This window comes from Euwallacea fornicatus, chromosome 1 (genome assembly GCF_040115645.1).
Source record: "Euwallacea fornicatus isolate EFF26 chromosome 1, ASM4011564v1, whole genome shotgun sequence".
In the NCBI taxonomy this organism is placed as follows: domain Eukaryota; kingdom Metazoa; phylum Arthropoda; class Insecta; order Coleoptera; family Curculionidae; genus Euwallacea; species Euwallacea fornicatus.
This window is the reverse complement of record NC_089541.1, coordinates 8,345,142-8,366,793: the sequence shown is the minus strand read 5'-3', so window position 1 is coordinate 8,366,793 and position 21,652 is coordinate 8,345,142. Positions and strand designations below refer to the sequence as shown.

The 21,652-nt window shown below is 36.3% G+C and overlaps 1 protein-coding gene across 2 annotated transcripts in view; it reads right to left on the bottom strand.

Annotated features, from left to right (window-relative positions):
• The window catches only part of Hs3st-A (Heparan sulfate 3-O sulfotransferase-A), a 100,018-nt gene that overhangs the window by 22,951 nt on the left and 55,415 nt on the right, over nt 1–21,652 (bottom strand). The window contains exon 2 of one of the 2 annotated variants that reach the window (XM_066288516.1): nt 17,778–17,826. The exons of the other annotated variant lie outside the window; for it this stretch is intronic. The gene's annotated coding sequence lies outside the window, so the exon portion shown is untranslated. The remainder of the gene's footprint in view (nt 1–17,777; nt 17,827–21,652) is intronic. 2 annotated transcript variants of the gene reach the window in all.

Sequence of the window (21,652 nt, the reverse complement as noted above, 5' to 3'; positions counted from 1 at the left end):
GATATAGCTATTTGCGTGAGCGGACGATTTAAAACACTTAAATGGAATAATAAAAAAAAGGGTTGGTTTGCTCAAGCCCATATTTGATGTTGAGGAATATTCAAAGAGATTTTTCTAGGAAATTTTTAATGTGTAGGTGTAAGCAAAAATGGCGGTTAAATTGCTATTCTGGGAAGTTAAAAAGGCCCATTTCAGACGCCCTCTCATGCGAAAGATTCCTGCGAGCGGGCTCATTCATAAAAAAGTACTTAATAAAGGATTTTGCCATATTTTCTCAGAAGTTTAATTAGGTAATGCTAAAATCCTGGAGAATTGATGCCTTTATTGCCGTTTTGCACGATACATTTTTGCTGTGCAGGGTAATTAGTACAAAACGCGAATTCATAGGGCAAAAGGATTCTAGAACATGTAAAGTGAATTTAATTCTGCGAGTTGAATTTGTAAATATGTACTTTTCGTTATTGATCAATAGCGCATATCTTCGGAAAACACCGATAAATTCAGTGAACTTAAGAGTACGATAACAGCAAATTCTCTAACACCTCTCTTTGAAAATTTAGGGTCGTTAAGGTTAATATAGATTTTATGTGGCCGATATATTATCAAAACGACCATGTTGAGGTATTTATTATACAGTCGAGGAGAAGCGGTGGCTTAGATACATCGTAAAATAACCATAATGGGCAAAATTGAACCACGATGACTCTCTACATAGTTTTAGAACAATAATGATTACGGTGTCGCTTGGAGAAGATTGAGTTTAAGGAGTTTTACTACATTTTAAGAAGTTTGCAACGAGGAAATATGTTGCTGATTTGGTATATAATATTAAAGTTAAAGAAAATCGAATTTACTGTTGTAAAATTTCTGAGACAACTGGTATTAACTTGTTCTTTGTACAAGTTGCATGACTCTTGCGCGTGCACGATTCATCTTAAATTATTAAATTAAAAAAAAAACATCTTGTAATAAATAAAAAAAGGTTAAGAGTTTCTTACATGTTGCAGAAGTTATCGATCACTACCGTTAAAACGTCTTTCTTTTTAATTTTGAAACGCGAACTATCATGGGGAAATACTTTATATTCACAGTTATACAATATGCAGGGTGTTTCATAGATATATCGACAAACTTTAAGGGGATCTAGAGCATGCAAAAACAAATATTTGGATCGCATAAAGTTAAGTCCGAAATCGCTTCGTTTCCAAGACACAGAGTGTTTAATTTTTTATTTTTTTTTAAATGTTTTTTTAAGAGTTCAAAAACAATTTGGGATAAGGATATGAAATTACGAGCACGCTAGGACGGGATAACTGGGCACGGCAAAATATTTTCACCTACACCAGTGGCGTGCGTGCGGCCATCCAACATTTCTACATATGTATGTAAATGTCTCAAGATTTAATGGAACCGTACTTTGGAAGAACAGTATTTTTTGCGATGAGGCGTGTTTCACACATGTGTGTGCTCATGTCCTCTACCTCCACTAAAAGAAAGCTAAATTAATATTTTCTAAAAAAAAATAATATCGCACTGGGAAATCTATACCGATTATTTGGTAGACACAAGGATAAAAAATTATTTTTTATCTATAATACAGCTACTTGAGAAACAAAACACTAAAAAAGTCAGTGGCGCACCATTTTTTTCACTAAGAATATTCCATTCCAGGCGTCACTGGTGTAGGTGGAAGTATTCCGTCTATTCCAGACCATGCACAATTACTCCGTCATAGCGTGTCCTTAATATCATGTCCTTATTTCAAACCGTTTTTGAAATATAAAAAAAATTAAATGCTCTACATCTTGGAAACGAAGCAATTTAGGGAAATACTCTGTATATTGATATTTTACGTACATGGGTCACTTAAATTTTGAAACATTTAGACGACATTTTGAGTCACTGAATATTATAGCTGCAGTCAAATTGTTATATCTACGAAATGAATACAAATATTAAGCTGACTGCGGAATCCCAGCTATCCGGATCCGGTCATGTAGCATGAATAGATGTCTTAGATTTCGAGCAACGAATTTTCAAATTATTAGACGAAGTTTTAAGTCCACTGACTAATAAATCACACAATCTGGGGATGTCCAGAGTGGGAGACCGAACGGAATGAGGCCAGAGGAGCGGGACTCAACCTGGACCGAAGGACAATCGGCTATGAACTCGTAGAGAGTGAGTGTAAGTGGAGAGCGTTTGAGTGCATGGTCAAGAAGATCATGCGCAAGAAGATTGAGCGGGAACGGTACAGAAGGACAAGGACGGAAGCATAGAGAGTAGCTCTTACAACCGGGCGCCCCGAAGGAATGCCTACCAGGCGATACCGGGACTCTAAGAAGAGAGGGGGTGGTTTTAGTGGGTAGGCGGGCATAGGCTCGAATCCCACACTACCCGACCCGGAGCGGCCGGGTGTCTTTTTGAAGATTTCCACCTCCTCGGGCACAAAAAAAAAAGTGACTAATAAATAGTCAGTGAATTATGACCATTACCGAATGGTATTCACTTATTATTTATTATCGAATTGACTGTCGAACTTTATAATCGGCAATCAATCAATTAATCTAATTAAAGAGTCAGGTAAAGTCGTCTATGGTATTCTCTGAACGCTACTTCCCACACGAATACTAGAGCACAAGTAACCTTTTTCTTCTCAATTAAAACCCTGTGGTAACTTCATCACTTGCATAGGGATGTCCGGGTACCCATTTTATTCGAGGACATGGGTTTGGAACCCGGGGATAATTTTCTGCAGCTTTCAATATTAAGTAAAATTGGATTTTCTTAAACGATAGAATGTTTTTTTGAACTTAGCTACGTTAAACTAAACAATTTTACGAGTAGGTTTGCGTGTGTATTAAGGGCAGCTTTACACCTGTAGTTTCAATCGAAGAAAATATATGAGTCTTCCCGGGTCAAGTCGGAGTCTCATGCCTGACGTTCGATATCCGAAAAATGATCTCGTTGATTCTGATATCAGACGTTGGTCATACTCAGAAAGAAGCTTTTTTCGATCTTTGGAATGTGCAGTCTTGAAATTTTTGTTATTTCTATGTTCTAGATCCAGACGAATCGCTATGGTTTAAAATCGATTTCTCAAGTTGATGAGATTTTTCGGATGTCGGATTTGTAATGCACGAAGCTCAGACTTTAAACCAAAGGAATTCATGACCGGGTTGATGAGAGCAAAGAATCAATATCTATCTGACATATACCATTAATAGCAGCCTAATTGCTGTATTAACATGTAACTGATATTAAGCAGGATTTCATACCTGCTTAATATAAGTTGAGCATTATTTCAGGCGGGATTTTGGTCGTATTTCGCCTGCATCATAATTATTTTCCAACTGAATAGGTTGTAAAAATATCAGCAATCTTTTGGGAACAACGGATAGGCTTCATAAAATATTTACCATCGTAACGATCTGGTATTTCCCGAGAGGGCTCACCCCCGCTTTTTAGTTTCCCTTATAGATAAATGTGTAGATTACCATTAAACATTATTATCAATAAATCAATACGGACGCTTTACACGCAGTTAAGAGCTAAAAACTGTGTAAAATTTTTTAAAAATGCTTTTAAGACCCAATGTGTCTTACGGCACGTATGGCCCCAGCAACTTGCAGCATTAAAAAATGACTAATTACTTATATTATGAATGGGTGTTCGAATAATACATTTTTTATCTAGGGGTTTAATGGGCAGAGAAAGGGTTGTATCAGACCTATTCGCCGAAACGTAATATATTTTCCGCTCATGATGAAATGAATAAAGGAAAAACAAAGAGCGGGAGAAATTTTGGGGTCCTCAAAATAAGTGGACTGAAAAAAGTTTTTGTTTCGTTACAACTCAATTATTTCCCTTTGACGAAGATACCAATTGGATATTGGTTTAATTTGGTTAAAGGGGAAACTTCGAACAAAAAATGGAGGCACGAAGTGTCGAAGTGATATTTAATTTATCGGAATTAGAGTTAATGGGGAAGTTATACTCTCTTTGATTTCATTATAGGAATTAAGCCAAAGAAAAAAAGGCATTTAGTTGTTTTTATTCATTGTTTTTTTTCTGTTCGATAAACATTTAATTACAGGGTTTTTATGAAGTATCCCCTTGAGTTGCCTGATAAGAAACCGTATAATAAAGTATTTTTAGGCAGACGCCAAAGACGAAGTACGAATCTCAAGCCCTCGTACTGCAACGAGAACACTACCACGAGCTCCGTATCAGTTATATACAAGTCTATACCAAATCCAACACTAAATCTAGGGTATCGTGCTGCCTGCAACATTATATGACTCTAATCACATTATTAGAGCTATAAATCTCAGTCCGGCTCTATCAAAACCTGATGCATGTCGCATCGGAAATAAACTATGAATAACGTGTCGATATTACCATCTCATATCCAGGATGGTGATAAATCCTCCTGTGGCAATGCTCACGCATTCAGATTTAAGGATTTAATGCTGACAGGCAAATGTGCAGTTTGTCGTACTAAATTCGATGCTGACGATAAAACATGAGGATTTTTTGGTGCAAATTATTCTATTTGTCGCTGAAACTGCATTTTGTTTAGTGGCACGACCGTCTCAGACAAATATCCATCTTTCCTCGGGAATGTCCAGCAAAAAGGCAAAAGATGAATGATTAATGGTATCGGAACTCCTCCATAAATTTATTAATGTAGGGATGTGACCACAAATACGACGATGGCAACAAGCGAAAATAAGTTTCAGTGAGAGAACCCCTGCTGCAAGTTTTATAATGCATGATTTATGGGCTTAGGTCAAAAGGCAAATGGGAATTTTTAAGGGATTGTGTATAGTAATACGCTTTTAGTCGCATTATTGTTGATATAACTACCCCTGAATATTTGGGGGTGTTTCAGGATTTATTCTCTCGCAACTTGCACAATCTAAGCTTATAATAGGCGCTGTCATGTGTTTTCACATAGTTTGTCGGTTTCGAAGTCCTCTTAATATTGTTTTTTTTTTATTAGGAGTTGGAATTAACTCGTAGCGTTTTACAAGAGATGGCATAGATAGTACAGTATTTCGTTGTTATCTACAATAATATACTTATCGTGAAACAGCGGTCATTAGAGGTCATTTGCTTTGAATACCCACTTTTTGAATAATAAATAACGACAATTTATAATTTATTGAATATGTCACAATTTGTGCCGAATAAATTGTTTTTGCGGGGAATTTTACTTCATAACTTTAATATGAGCAAAAGTGCTGCTGAAGCTCATCGTATTTTAGTGGAAGTATATGATAAACATGCTCTAGCTGAACAAACGTGTCGGAAGTGGTTTGCACTTTTTAAAGCTGGTGATTTCGACTTGGTTGACAAGAAGCGACCTGGTCAGCCAAAAAAAATTGAAGACAATGCTTTGGAGGCATTGCCCAACGAAGACCCATGTCGAACGCTTCAAGAATTGTCTACATCATTGGGAGTTAACTTATCAACGGTAGGAAAACGTCTTAAAACTTTGGGTACGATCCAAAAGGAAGGACATTGGGTTCCATATGAATTGAAACCAAGGGACATTGAAAGGCGTTTTTTGACGTGTGAACTGCTGCTTCAACGGGAAAAAAGAAAAGGTTTTTTGCATCGGATTGTCACTGGTGACGAAAAATGGATCCATTACGACAATCCGAAGCGCAGAAAGTCATGGGTTAAGCCCGGTCAACCGTCAACATCAGTGGCAAAGCCGAATGTCCGTGGGTCTAAGCTTCTCCTCTGTATTTGGTGGGATCAGAGGGGTGTGATTTATCATGAACTGTTGAAACCGAATGAAACCATAACTGGAGACCGCTACCGACTGCAACTGATGCGATTGAGTCGTGCATTGAGAGAAAAACGGCCGGAATACTCCAAAAGACACGACAAAGTCATTTTGCTGCACGACAATGCTCGTCCGCACGTCGCAAAACCGGTACAAACATACCTGGAAAGACTTAAATGGGAAATCCTGCCCCACCCGCCGTATTCCCCAGATGTTGCTCCATCTGATTATTATTTGTTTCGTTCGATGGCTCATAGTCTGTCTGAGCAGAAGTTCACTTCTTACGAAGATTGTCAAAAATGGGTCGATTCATAGATTACATCTAAAGACAACGCGGTATTCGTGCCCTGCCCGAAAGATGGTCAAAAGTAGTAGAAAGCGATGGGCGATACTTTAATTTATGTATTTTTAATTTTCATTTAAAATCAATAAATTTTTTTCTTAAAAAAACGCTACGAAGTAATTCCAACTCCTAATATTATGTCTCAAGGCATATTTAGTATGTTCTACCTGATTTGTAGAGGTTCAAATTTAGAGATGTGCGGAAGCATACGGAGTGTCCAAGAACTAGTTTTATTATTTAAAACCCGTAATTCATTTGATATCTCAAAAACGAATGTAGCTAGGCGAAGGAATATGAATTGAAAAATTAAGCCGTTATAATTTGGCATTCTAAAAGTTGTAAAATGCGCGAGCTGTTCCGTTTAAAAAAAGCAGGATTCAGCCTGGTATTGTTAAGATTTTTTTGTCCTGCAGTTTCTTGCTTGTAATAACTAATTTGAAGCCATTATCGACCTTGGATACCTCGAGTGAAGTTCGCTTGAGTTTTAGAGTAATCGTAAAAATCGCGGAAATGGGTTTATCTAAGTGACCCCTTGCTCCACGGATGCCCAAGATTTTATATCTCCAATTTTTTTTTAACTACCAGGAAGTCCAAGAATATGTCGATTTTTCAGATTTTGAAAAAAAAAGTTTCGTCTCTCAAGGATTCGGACAAACGCGTATTCTTAATGAATATTCGCCGAATACTTTAAAATTTTGGCGAACTTCATGGATTTAATTGAGATTAACATTTCTTATCAAATTCATTAAAATGTCCTTCAAGGTATAAATCCATTTCGGAACAAGAACACGGTCAACGATTCTTGGAAGAGAAATTTAAGGACTTCGAATGAGAGTCCTCCAAAAGCTGAAAGTCGCAGCCTTAAGATTATTATCTCGATCAACTCTATTTTATTCCTTGGCGCATTGACTATCCTTCGGAGTTTTAATTAAACTCCAATTATGTTTTTATTATATTTTGGGGTGGATTCTCGCGTCTTGGCGAGAGTGCCATAATTTCCGGTCGTGTTTTCCGTTCACCCAAAAATAAATTGAGTTTGCTTTTAAACACCAGCTGGAAAATTGGCCAGTTACTGAACCAGTTTCCTCGCCCATTTTTCTCTAAGATTTTCATTTATTTTGCCTGAAAGGGGTGTGCGTTATTGTGCGAATGTAGCTAGGTAAACTCAGGTGCGATCTGCGAAATAAATCATCATCATTGCCGAGAAGAATTGCAGTTTTAAAAATATTTCAATCCTGACATACAAAAATATCAACCGCCCTAAATTTAGTAATCGAGCTCAGCCCAAAAACTATTTATGTATAGCACAAAGTTGTTTCCTTAATTAGTCCAGGACCAGAACGATAATAACTGAGCCTTACAAAATCCCAAATCTGATCCTATTTACGAGCTCTATATAATTTTCTAAAAAGGCCAACTTTGGCCCTGTTCCAGAAACGTTGCACCATCCAGAACAGCATCAAATTTTAGAACCCATTTATGTCGCGCCTTATGCATACAATGCAATTGAAAGGTTTGAGTCAATTTTGCAGAGTCTTTGCCACCACTATACTCGTATTTCGTTTAAAGCGGAGTATTTCCCCCGAAGATACAAAATTTAAGATTATTGTTCCATATACTCGAACTACACGTAATTTTCTTGGACAGGATATATGGTACAATTTGTGAGGTTATAGTGCAACACCCTCGAGATGCTACAAATGATTGTACGTGACGGTTTGTATTCTTTATAATAGGTAGTGATGGGAATTCTAATCTCTCAGTGTATAAGGGTGGCCCAGACAGATTGGGTGCTGAATGGGGACGTGCAATTGGGGTACTGCTATTTGGCTTTAATTTAGATCAGTTAACTACTTCAATCCAAGTAGACTTTTTCTTTCAGCAAAGTTCATTATTGTTCTTTGCTTTTCTTCGCACTTCGTTTCGTCTTCTTCATTTTAACATCTCGAGTTCAGTTTCATCAAGGCAGTCCGTAAAATTTACACATCATACGTACTTACTCTAGCAAAAATATCCCCAAAAAGAGTAGTTGATGCGTTATGATAAGCTAAACACGAAACCTATATGGCACAATTTTATGTAGCTTTCAAATAAATTGGGCAGTTTTCGAAGATTGAAAACGTTCTTCCCCTCCTCAACATACAGTCAGCGACAAAATTATTCGTACACCATCTAAATTGTTAATATTAGAATTACTTGGGATTACAAATAAAAATTGGCATGTGGAACAGGTGAAAACAGCCTATTTATTTCGTTTATTGCAACTTAAACATTAAATTTTAACTTAGATTCTAAGAATATAAATAAAATATCATTTCCGGCAGGTCACATAAGTGTAGGCTTTTTCTTAAGTTGTCTAGGGTTTTATTTCTGAATTGTTACAATTAGGGGCTTACTTACTAACTTAACTAAGAGGATACTTGCGTTCCTTCACGACACTCCCGTCACCTCACCGAATCGTCACCTCGAGAAAAAAGAACGTCCCAGTTTCTCCAATACCGTAAATGCTACTTTCTGGGGCAATAAACCAGCGGCGTACCCTAACCAGAGACCGATTCCCGATCCGCCATGTGGCCAGCCACATCTGAACATCATAAACCATCCTTTGTCAGAACCGTTGTCGACTGTCCTTCGACCCTCTTTCCTGGTTCTAACAAAGAGATGCTCGACTTTTTTTTACTTCATGTGGCTCTCGACCAAAGATAATTACTGGGAAAATTCCAATAATGCTGCGAACCACATGAACTCAGTGACCATACACATGGGTGTATCATCAGGGTACCTCACTCTTCATTCCCCTAACGTAGCCTAAATTATAGCTACTTTACAATGTACATCCTCCTATTTGCATCTCGACTTGGTCAGACGGCAACAATTATACTTATTAATTAATATTTACAAAATATTGCAGCGATTTGACAAACGGATCCTACATAAGTATTCGTACACTAATAAAAACTAATTAACTTTTCCCACTTTTAGTACATTCAATATATTTAGTTGGGCCTCTTTTGGCTAAAATAACGTCTTTAAGTCTTCTCGGCATTGAATAAACTAAATTTGCCGTTGTTTCTGTAGATATTTTTTGCCATTGTTCTTCTAAAACGACCTTAAGAGATTATCTATTTTTAATTCGTTTTTGAACCTCAGGAACGCGGATTTGTCTGTCTAATTGATCCCAGAGATGTTTAATTGGGTTGAGGTCTGGTGACTGGGGTGGATGGTCTAAAAGTCGTGGTACATTGTAGGCAATCCACATCTTAACGTTACGCGCATTATGTTTTGGGTCGTTGTCTTGCTACAAAATCCAGTTTTCCAATCCCAATTTTTCAACACTCACAGATAGATTAGCCCGCAAAATTTCCATATACAGGATGTTTCCTAACTACGTCTAAAAAATTTAAAGGCGTAATCCTCGACTGATTTTGAGTCAAAAATGTCTAATAAACATATGTCCGCAAATGCCTTGTTTCCAAAATACAGGGTATTGACTGAAAGACGTTGAAAGAGGTTTTTAAAGATTTGGTGGTTGGGAGCTTGGTGGTTTGAAAACCTTTCCATATAAATGCGCCTCGTTGCCAAACACTTACCATCAGCAAGGCCGTAAACAAAAACCATATTGGCCATTTTCTTGATTAGTGTAATTAGGCATTTGAAAAATTTTCAAAACTGAGGTATAATCTGATTTTTGGGACACAGAACTAAATTCTTTCACTTTAGAGAGTAAATCACCAAAATAACACTAACTATCTTGTTTAAAGTAGTGGAAGTAGCAAAAAAAACTAACAATAAACAAGTTAGTAAATACCACCAAACCTTTAGAAACCTTTAAAACCTTTTTCAACGTCTTTCAGTCAACACCCTGTATCTTGGAAACAAGGTATTTGCGGACATATGTTTATTAGACATTTTTGACTCAAAATCAGTCGAGGATTACGCCTTTAAATTTTTTACACGTAATTAGGAAACACCCTGTATTTATATTGGTCCATGTTACCCTCAATAAAAGCCAAAGTACCCACTCCATATGCTGCCATGGCTGCCCAAACCATAACATGGCCACCCCCATGTTTAATTGTTGGACACAGATTTTCAGGATCCAAAGCTGTATTTTTTTTACGCCACACTTTTCCTTTACCATCTGACCCAAACAAGTTAAACTTGCTTTCATCAGTAAATAACACCTTTGCCCAAAAGCTCTCGTCTTTTTCCAGATACTTCTGTGCAAAAGTTAAACGTTTCTGCTGGTTGACTTTTGATATGAAGGGTCTCTTTCGAGGAACCCTGCCATGGCACCCTGCCGATCGTAAAACCCTTTTTACAGTTTGAGGATGTACGTTCTTCCCAGTGGCTTCTGACATTTGCGCTGCTAACATAGGGGCACTTTGTCTCGTGTTTTCTCTAATTTTCCGAACAAGTGCGCGTTCTTCTCGTAGAGTTAAGTTTTTCTTTCGCCCCTTTCGCGGTTTTTTCAAAACACTTCCGGTATTTTTGTAGTTTTTTTATAATGTACTGAATAGTGGATCGACTTCTATTAAAAATTTTACTGATTTGACTGTAAGATTTTTTCTCATTGAATAATTTTATAATTAAATTTCGAATGTCTTCGGAACACTCTTTGCCCTTACGACCCATGTTTAATACTAACGCACAATTTGGTAAAAACATGCTGTTTATTATTTTAGAAATACCGGTGAACAAAAATATAAATATTTTTCTATACTCTATTCTTTATAAAAGAATTATAAAAACAACAATAAAATTATATTTTTAATTTTTACATGAAATCTGGATTGAAAATTATTGTTTTAATGATATAAAAGATATGATTAGATCTCGTTTTGTATGTTCCTTATGTCATTATTAAGTTTAAGTACTAAATAGCCATTATTCTCACTTTTTGGGTGGTGTACGAATACTTTTGTCACTGACCGTATCTAAATCTTAGTCCTACTAGATATGATACTCCCACGAAAATAATTCTTTTCACAAAATCGTAGATATCAACATGACTCCATTCGTATTTAAATGAAATGAAAAAAAGTTAATTTTGCAAATAAGTAATAATAACTAAACAGAGTTCAAAACAAATTTCCTCTGAAATGGAAATTATTCCTCTTAAAATTGCGTTAACCTGAGGTTCGTTAAAACACGCATGAAATTTTAATGAACCAGAATAATACGATTTAACACAAATAGACTTCATCCAAAGTAAATTAAATCCCATTGTTTCCCCGAGGTATCGTAATCTAATCACATGAGGAAAAGTTATTCCTTACAAATTTGTCTTAACCTTGATTCACGCGTGTTTTAGTGAATGTAAGCAATGTGATTTCACACGAATTAAAATAAAATTTCGCAGATTTTAAACCAACTTCTTTAGAATTAAATTAAATCAGTTGAAACAAATAGAAAACAAGTGTAATTTTACGCAAAATTCATATGAGCTACACCGATTGATTCCAACAAATTTCTCATAACTAACCCGAACTAACTCCTAGTCGATTTCACTGCTAAATCATAACTTCATTTCCTTTTGTTGAAAATTCGTTCGTTATAAGACTTGAACGATTCAAAATTATTTCTTTGCGAAGAAACCTCATCATGACTTTATACGTGTGTGTTTCTCGTGTGATTTCACACAAATTCCGACTTAACTACGTAGTTTTCAAACAGACTTTCCGACAAGGTTGTATTTTCCAAACGATGTAAGTTTGTTCTCAAAAGTTCACAGTAAAAAGCAAATGTTTGAATTAAATATTAGTTCATCATATTGAGTTTTCTTACGTTCATATATGTCTTCAAAGCGACATATTTTTCCTGAACTGAGAAAAGCAGTTTCTTTATTACAACTTTGTTTGGATTTCTATTAAGTGAACATGGTATTAAAATAAAATTTCACTTATTTGATGCACTCCAAGCTGCATTTAATAGTTCTTTTGATGACTTGAGAATTCCAAGCTTCCAAGTTGAGTAAATACTCGCGTAATACGTTAAAAGTGATATAAAGGTAATGAAGGGGCACTGCTTGAATTGATTGATTTGAATTTCAAATAAATATTCTATGCCTTTTGAATCACCGGATACCCTCAATTTAAACGCATTTACTTTATGTTAATGTAGGAAACTCACTTTAGTTTCGTTCACTTGTTTCTGTGTAACATCACGGCTTTCGATCAATGATTCCTTCGCTCTTCAATATTGCACGACTTTCCCATCATGTGATATTTGAGTTTGTGCAAATTTATTTTGTCGTTTCCTTAACCGACTTTGACGATTTCTGAGCTTTCTGTTTTGTAGGTGGAAACGATCATAGTGCTAAGTAAATTTTAGTGGCTTCCCACACCACCAAATAATCCAGAAAGCTTGCCAGAAGCTGGAATTTATTTGGTGTATTTTGTGGGCGTTTCTGGTTATAATCTAAAGTGAAATATGATATTCAAATACGCAAAGTTATATTTTACACGTAATACATTAACATTATGGGAACTTGTGTATCATACTATATTAAGTTATGCTCTCCTTTAAATTCGGTCGGCTGAGCTTGCTGTAAATGTATAATTTGCATGAAAGTAGGCCGGCGGGTAGTCGCCGATATCATGACGTCATTTTCAAGGGCACCGAATCCGCTGCAGTAGTAAACGGATACTCCGGTTTATCGACCGGAAAAAGTGTAGTTTTCAGGTGCTCGTGTTCCTCGAGTTAGATTGCTATGATCTGTAGAAACAATCGAAAAAGGCCATGTTAATGTCGCTTTTATTGCCTTAGTCAAGGTCGATTACACACGGAATGTTCCTCTTCCGAACAGTTTTATTATTAAGTTTAGTCTAATCCTGAAATGTGCCTGAGGGAGACGAACGAATTTGAGTGCTCTCTACAAAATAATAAACCGAGTCCATCTGGTCCGACCCGAAAATAATTAAAACTAATCTGCTATACCACAAACTGCTAAACCGTATTGTTAGGACCATTCGTTAGGTAGATATTTGAGAGAAAACTTCGCTTCATTATCCGTGACCCAATTTTCGACATGACAGCGGCACAGCAGCAACGGTCCGAAATACATAAAATCTGAATGGCTTACGTGACCGCAGTATCTCGCAATTCTTACATAATATCGATAAAATGGCGCACCACTTTTATCAGAATCAATCTTTTATCCTCTATTTTGGACGAGAAAATTGTCAAGTTTATGCAGGTTCAGGGGAAATTTCGCTATGGATACTATCGCCGGTTTTAAAACTGAACCAATGGTTGCTATATGTCACACAGGGAGTTTTACTACGATACTTTGCCTGCATATAATGTTTATACAGCATTCAGCAATGTTCTCGATATTCCACTGTAACGTATTCCTTGAAGGTTCATTTCTATTGCAACTTTTACCTCTCCCATTTCTTTACATAACGACGAATGATCAACAAGTCTTAAAGAAAACTACCATTTAAACACGAGGTAGCGATGAAGTTTTAATTGTTTGCTGCATTTTAACGTTGCTACATCCTTGAACCCTCGTGCTGTCGTGGGTTATCTGTGGTATTATGTGGTTCCTGGGTTGTAATCCTTTATGCAATCAGAAACTTTTACCACGTAGTTAGACGTTTCGACGTCGATTGGCATCTTCATTGGTACACTACAACATCACGAGCGGGCACCAAAGGGTTCCTCTCAATACGTACCACTTAATTTCGTTTCGAGCAGTATCGTACCGTATATTTTGACGGTAAAAACGATCTCCTTGTTGGAAAAAATACGACTCGTCGTTTCGCGATTTTGAACAGAATTGTCACTTCTGCATTACAATTTTTCAGAAGTTTCGAAACGCTCTCGTATAAAAGTGCAAAGAAACTCACAATAATGAAATAGTTTTTGAACGAAGGCATGAAGGAATGCATTTTATGTCTGGAAAATCCAGTGGCAGCGTACGCGAAACTAGCCGTCTTTATGGAGAAACTTTTCCTGATAGGGTGGTTCTCTGTGAACACACTTTTATGAACTTACATTGAAGTTTATGTGAAAAGGACCATTTAAGCCTTAAAAAACTGACTGTGGACGGAGACGTACAGCTGAAATTGCGGAGAACGAAGAAATGGTTTTAAAGATGATTGCAGCGAACTAGCGCAAGAAGAATTGCAGTCGAAGCAGGTACATATATCCAAAAGTTCAATCACAATTTGAAGTTGTATATGTACGTGATAAAGCGTCACCTGATTTTTCCTGGTTATGAGAGTGTGTTTGTATCGAATTTTGGATAGGTGGATGATTGGGCGTGGTGGGCCGGTGCAATGGCCATCTCGCACCCCGGATATAGATCTACTTGCTTATTTTCCGTGGGGGTATTTCAAAGGTCTAGTATATACGGTTGCCGTGAAATAGCGTTAATGAATTACACCGACGCGTGATTAATTCCACACACGCACACAATAATATACTTGTTATAGTTTAAACGACGTTTTGACAAAAGGCAACATCTAACATACAATAAGTAACCTTAATATCCGGACCCCACGATATTTCATTTTACAACTATCGCAATGTTATTCAAATAACAATAAAAGTTATGAGAAATAATATATTTTATTAAAATATGTATTCGATTAACACGTAACTTAATTTTTATAGAAATAAATACAATTTCTAACAACTAAGAAAATAAAAATTAAATTAGGTGAAAATTTTTGGTTACTCCAATATTCGGACGCTACTGGTTTTCTTAATTATCACATACTAATGAACAATTTATTTTCTTGGTTAATATTTTGTGGGATAATGCCTTTGTTATGTATAACGGCCCGTAAAGGTTTAGGCATATTGTAAATAATTTTTTCCAAATAATCTGTTTAAAAATGGTCTCATTATTGTTTTAACATTTCCTTTGCAGATTTAGATTTGCAGATTAGTTTATTTTATTTGTCGGTCTAAGTCGTCCCATAGGTGTTCGATGGGATTGAGGTCCGGCGATTGGGGTGGTGGTTGTAATACTTTAGGGCAATTCTAAAGTAAATAGTCCTGCACTAAACGTGATTCGTGTTGGGGATCATTATCTTAGTAGAATTTAGAAGCATCTAATATTCGCTTTTTCTAGGCACTTTCACGTAAATTATGTTTCCAAATATTTAAATGAAAACGATTATTCATTATAGAATCTATAAAAACGAGTTTACCTTCTCTAAATGTGGAAATATACCCTCAAACAAAAACGCTTCTATTTCCACGTTTTAAATTCTATGCGCTCCTTTCGCCCCACCATTGTCCGACCATCGGACCCGAAAACGTTGTATTTTATTTCATCACTGACAATAACATAACTCTATCAAGTATCATGTTTCAAAATAAGTTCTTTTGCATAATTCAATCTTCTTCTTCGGTTGACTTCCCTAACGAATGGTTTTTTCCTAACAACTCTTCCATTGCATCCATTTTCTTTTAATGCTCGGCATATTGTTTGAGGATGGAATTGCTTCCGAGGGTCTCTGAAGAGTTCATCGGCGAATTTTGGTGCGCTCAGTGTTGGCTTATTTTTGATTTTTCGAAGGATGGTTCTGTTTAACATGCTCATGCAATTTCTTTGGATGACCCTTTTGGGGTGTAGACTCGACACGATCCTCTTGTTTAAATCGACCGATGATATCTGCTACTGTACTCTTGCTTGCATTACATAACTCAGCAATTTTTCTCTAAGATTTTCCGTTGGCTCTATAGAAAATCACAAGTTGTCGTATATCAAAACTGATATTCCTCTCGCCTATTAATGTACCTATTAATGGTACGATGACTTAAATTTAATTGAAATAATTTTTTTTATTACCACCCGAGTTTATATGAATTTATTGAAACAATTTTCCAGTGAAAATCCGGAGCACAAAAAATATGTTATACAGTGTTCGAATATTAAAGCAGCCCACAATTTACGCCTAATGTTATTTTAATTTTACTATTTGTTGGAAATTTTCACTTTTTTACAATGAAAATTACGTCAGCTGCCAAGGTAATACCTATTTTGTAAATTACATTACTTTCTACAGTATTAATGGCGACTTAAATAAAACGAAAATACTTCAGTGCTCGAATATTAAAGGTATCCACTGTAGCTCGAAGACGATGAGAAGAAAACTATATTGACATTACAAATCTCGTTTCTTGCCTGTTAAGAAAACTCCGACATTAAACGTAGATCGTCATGAAAAAGCTAGCTCGGGGTTGTGGTCGTTTGCCGCGTTACAGTATTTTCGATAGTCGTGAAAAACCAAAAGGGAAATACCCGAATTTTCCGAATACATCCGGACGCGTTACGAATTTTGCGGCTTTGAAAAAAATATTTTAATCACAGTTCGACCACTCGAGTTTGCCCCATTTTCAAGGAGATTTCCATAGTTGGACTCGAATTAGTGGCGTCCTGCGCACCTATTCCATATTAATTTCTCGAAAACTTCCCTTTAGGTCTAAGTGAACCTTTCCGGCAGGCAGAGCCCCATCCAGGTTTCCTCAATAGTTGGAAAACAGTAGTGTAAGCTTTTCCGTTTCGTCGACTGACTGGATTCAATAAATAAAGGGGGCTCGAAAATGCAAAATTGATTTTACATCGGGGTAGGTATCAGGCGCCAGTTATTTATAGAACTCAAAGCGAAACTTGAATATCAGGAAGAGAAATTGGCGACAAGGTTAAATGAATGACATTATGGAATTAATTATAATTGATTGAAACCGTGGCTTTAAGCAGTGAAGTTGAGAACATTTTGAGTGGACTGCTTGAAATATGTTTCAAGTAAAGTATCCTTCTCACGAGGTAATTTTCCTGCTATAATTCAAAAACTCCCTTTTTTGCGATGGAGGTTAGTTGAACCCAAGAAACTTTTAAGACTCCTCCTTATCCCGCAAAATCTTAAAAAGCGCTCTCCTAAGAATTTCGCAACTAAAGTATACTTCGTAATCGCAGGGGTTTGGTGTAATAATGAGGTGCCACACAATACTGCGATTTATGCGATGGTAAAGAACTTTAAAACGGTTTACTTAAGATTGTTCAGTATTAAACGATATCTCCTAGAATTGAATGCAACAATTGCTCATGGCGGGCACGAAACGTAAACTAATAAAACTTTGCAATAGATTGGATAAGATGATAGCCTGCCCTTTGTTTCCTGCGAGAAGTCTTCCGTCTGGATATTCTATAATTTTTTTATCAGATGCTATAAATTTTATGTACACTTTGCCGCTTGTTTATTCTTTGTTTCCACGCAATCCTTTTAGAAATATCGCAATTTAAATCTGCTCTTCTATTTAAGAAATCCGATATTCAAATTCGCTTCGCCAACAAAACAATCCGGAGTCTTTGTTTCAGTTTCGTATAAAATATTCTGATTCCCTCAGCAAGAGGTTAGTGAACCTTAAATAATCATACAAATAAAGTTAAAAAGAATCGTAAGAGTTTCGTTGCAATTGTGACCCGGCTAGTGGAACATAAAGCACCGAAGCAGCAGAAAAAAAAATGAGGAAGCCTTAAAATAATTGGCTTCAAAATATTTTTAAAGCGGATGCCACACAAAAGCGGATTAATTAGCCTCCATTATCATTAGCCTTCGCCAACTAAATCCATTTTGAAAACAATTCCCTGATGAAAAAAATTCACATATTACTGACCTTCGTGTTTTATTTGGGCTTGACTCCGGGATTCCAGGAGAGTAAAATGCTGAAACAAAAATGGAAATTTAAAGGAAGGCTTAATGGATACTAAAAAATGCAGACATTTCGTGGAGCATAGTGAAACGATGCGGCCAGCGCAAGAATGAAAAAAAAACCTCAATGTCATGAGTCTGAAAACCAATCTATATTTTCCCACCAACACACCTAATGGGTTGGAAATCCTGGGGCTGTAAACGAGCATGTAAATATTGCCCGTTTTATAGCTTCACAAATTGGTTTTATCTGGCACAGATAAAACAAACAATTTCTATGGTAAAGGGCATCGTCCTTAGTTCACCTTTTCATAAAAACATAAAGATTGCTTTGGTGCTTTACATAAATGAGGAAAATGCATATCCGCCCGGTTTGATAAATTGGCCTGCTCCACGTTTAAGGGACCCGCAAATACGAGCATTTGCTATAAGCTACAAGAACTGCCTGCGCTTTGTTGGAAAGGAGCTGGGTGCATTATTTTACACAGGGTGCTGCCAATTTTAGTGTAAGTATCTCAAAAATGATAAGAGAAACGGAAAGGATTAAGTTGGGGGAAAATGTGCGCATTTTGATGCTAAGTTGGAATTTTTTATGAAAGTCAAAAAATTCTGAATTCTTCCGGAGATTTCTAAGTAAACCCGAACACACAGTGCGATTTTAATCTTTCGTAAGTTTCTGAAGTAAGTGAATTTTAAAACATGGTTTCCTGTTTCAGTTTAATAAAGAATTTAGGTTGGCACTTTTAAAACCAGCTTAGTACCATTTGGTTTCGATAAACTCTGGATGTTAACCGTAGAATTTACGAAAGCGTGTTCGCCGTTCTCAGCTACGACGTAACTTTTTTGAGCTACTTTGAGTATCAAAGTTAACGCCAATTCCAAATTCGACGTTGAGTTCATCGATCCGACTGTACGAAGTACCACCTACAAGATCGATAAAAGTTCAGTTCCCGTACCCTACAATTGTACTAAATCCAATTTAAGTTCACCTCAGTTTGCGTTAAATTCGCTAGTTAGACAATCATTTTACCTCAACTAGCTGAAATTGATTTATAGGGATGCAGGAGTTTGTTTCGGTTAACTCCTTGAGGTTCAGATCAGATCAAATCTGAGATTACCATCACTGAGCTGTTTTATTGATTTATTTCCTTTGTATTTCATACGAATTAAGTGAAGAAATGTCTTTAACTGCAGCCGATTGTCTTGCCGAGATTTTTTCCTGTCACAATCTTGCAGAAGAAAGTTTCTTTCTATCTCTCAAAATCGTCCAGCATCTTGCACAAAAAATTGGATAATCTAAACCGAGCTGTTCCAATGACTCCTAATTACTCGTTTCCTTGCACCCAACACACAATTCCAAATCCACTATTTCCTAATTTAAATAATGAACATACATTGCCTTTGATTTACTGTGAGGCAAAATGCAAGCAATTTGCTCCCTGATACCAATACCAAAACTCGAATATTATTTCAGATGCACCGACAAGTCAAAATTTTAATGAGCCAATTAAAACTTATATTAAACCTTGGAAGTAAAACGAGCACTGCATCTAGGCCAAATATCCAGACCTAACATACATCCGGCACGTGCAATAATGCCATGTGTAAAATATTCAATGCTTTATTAAACTGATGTTAATTTCATCAAAGCTTTGTGTAACTAAATATTAAAAAAAAAACATAATTAGCGAAAATAGTATTTTTTGTCGAGAATTTTAAATGGTTCGTACCACTTTAAATCTGCGCAGAGTAATGCAAAGCAATGGAGATATTTGAGAGCTCAATTGGGAACTGTGTTACTAAACATAAAAAAAAAATTAATTGGCGAGAATAGAATTTTTGTGTCAGGAATTTTTAAAATGTTTGCTCCAATGTTTAAATCTATGGACATGAATGCGAAGCATGGAGACGGCCCAAAGCTCGATGTTGGTTTTGAAGCAGGTTCCAAAAACAGGCCGGTTATTATTGAGCCTTTCGCCAGGCTGCGAAGTGGAATGAATTTGTATTTTGCCTCTAATAAAAAAATGTCTTTTTATTCAAACAAACCCAAATTGCCTCGAAGGAACTCTTTTGAAAAATCAGTGTACGTTCCTGGAGTGTGAAATTATTTAATTAGCATAATGAATCGACCTTAATTTTGGACGTTGCGAACCACAAAAATTGGAATAACGTGAAACTTCCTGGTTTTCCTCACGGGATTCATGTTAAACACGTGCGTTTGATTTTCTGGGAATAAAGGCATCAAACGTGAAGGCCGAAATTCAATTATGTAACATGGATATGCGTCTCGATATCAAGGGGGCACAATGGATTCATAAATTATCCAGCTATCAACATAATGGAGTGTAGTACAAGTTGGATTAACATGCATATTAGGGTTAAATATGTCCGACACTTTAACGCATTGTGGTTTAGATTAGGATTGACTAATGGTTCGGTGCCATTCAAATAAGTGTGCGATATTTCACATTTTAAGTTGGTTTGGTAAAGAAAATGCTGTTTTTTTTAACGTAAAATGAGTTATATTGGCTGGTGAACGCCTCGTAATTATGCGATTTTTGAATTTTCCTCAAAATTCTAAGAACGTTTCACGTAGCATGTGGTATTAGGATTCTCGCATGGTTTCTAAGCACGACAATGTTTGGGACAAGACAGATTAAGTTGCCATTTTAAAAGCATAGTACAGACGTTGCAACCGCATCACCCATGCTCTCACCTTCACGAAAGCATTCCTTAAGAAATGAAGTCGTTTAGGTTTATTACATTCGACTTAAAAACCTTCAGGTCCAGCAGGTTATTGCCTGTCCATTTGAGTCACGTAACAGATGCAATTTTTTAGTGCATTTAAATCAGGACTAATTCAGGAGAAACTTCGTGAACACAACGTCTTCTGACGGGCAAAAAAGCTTGCCAGCTAAAGCTTTGCAGGATGAAAACCGTAATTTATTATGTCTCTGGTAATATGTTAAAGGATAAACTAAGCTAACCCCTGGCTGCGGTAGGATGCCCTAAAATATTTACCCAATTATGTCCTAGGCGATTTTACTTAATCAACCATCAAACATGAGATTCCCCTTTCTTAAGGGGGAGAAGGGAGGTAGTTAATCATTTATTCCACCCTATTAATGTGCCTTTGGATATCCTTGGTTATTGTTAATTAGAACGTTTATTCCGCCCTATTAATACGCTTTTGGATACCCTGGGCTACTATTAATTAGATTCTGAACACAATAAATTTTAAGTTAGATCTAAGATGTTAACTCAAATACCTTTTTGTCACAATTCGATACACAAGTGTTTCAAGAATCACTCCATGTTCTAAGAGTTCTATTTTTAGCAATATTAACGCGAATCCCCAAAGATTTATGGATACATTATCGGTCTCTGATGAAGTTCGAACTCCTTCCAATAGATATAAATCAACACACTATTAAGGACCATTAAGGATGGAACAAAATTGCAAATAAACTTGGCCTGATTGATGTGAAATAACAATTATGCAGTTGCTAATGAAAGTCAGATTCAATTAAACTCAAGCCGAATTTCGCCAGTGATGGGTTATATTATGTGTTTCGAGATGGGTGATAATCTGGTTATGATGTTAGAAATAATTTTGATGTACTACTGTGATCAAAAACTAACGTAAATTATTCATTTAAGCTTCGTGGGCGCTATAAAATCGTGAAAACATATATTTTTTTGGAGCACTGTCAGTGACATCTATGCAAAGTTTCATGTGTAAATATTCTATTGCTGCAGCGCTACACGTGTTTTTGTAAATATACAAAAGTGAATTTTTCGATTTTCATTATGCCTGATTTTGTTGAACAAAGAATTTGC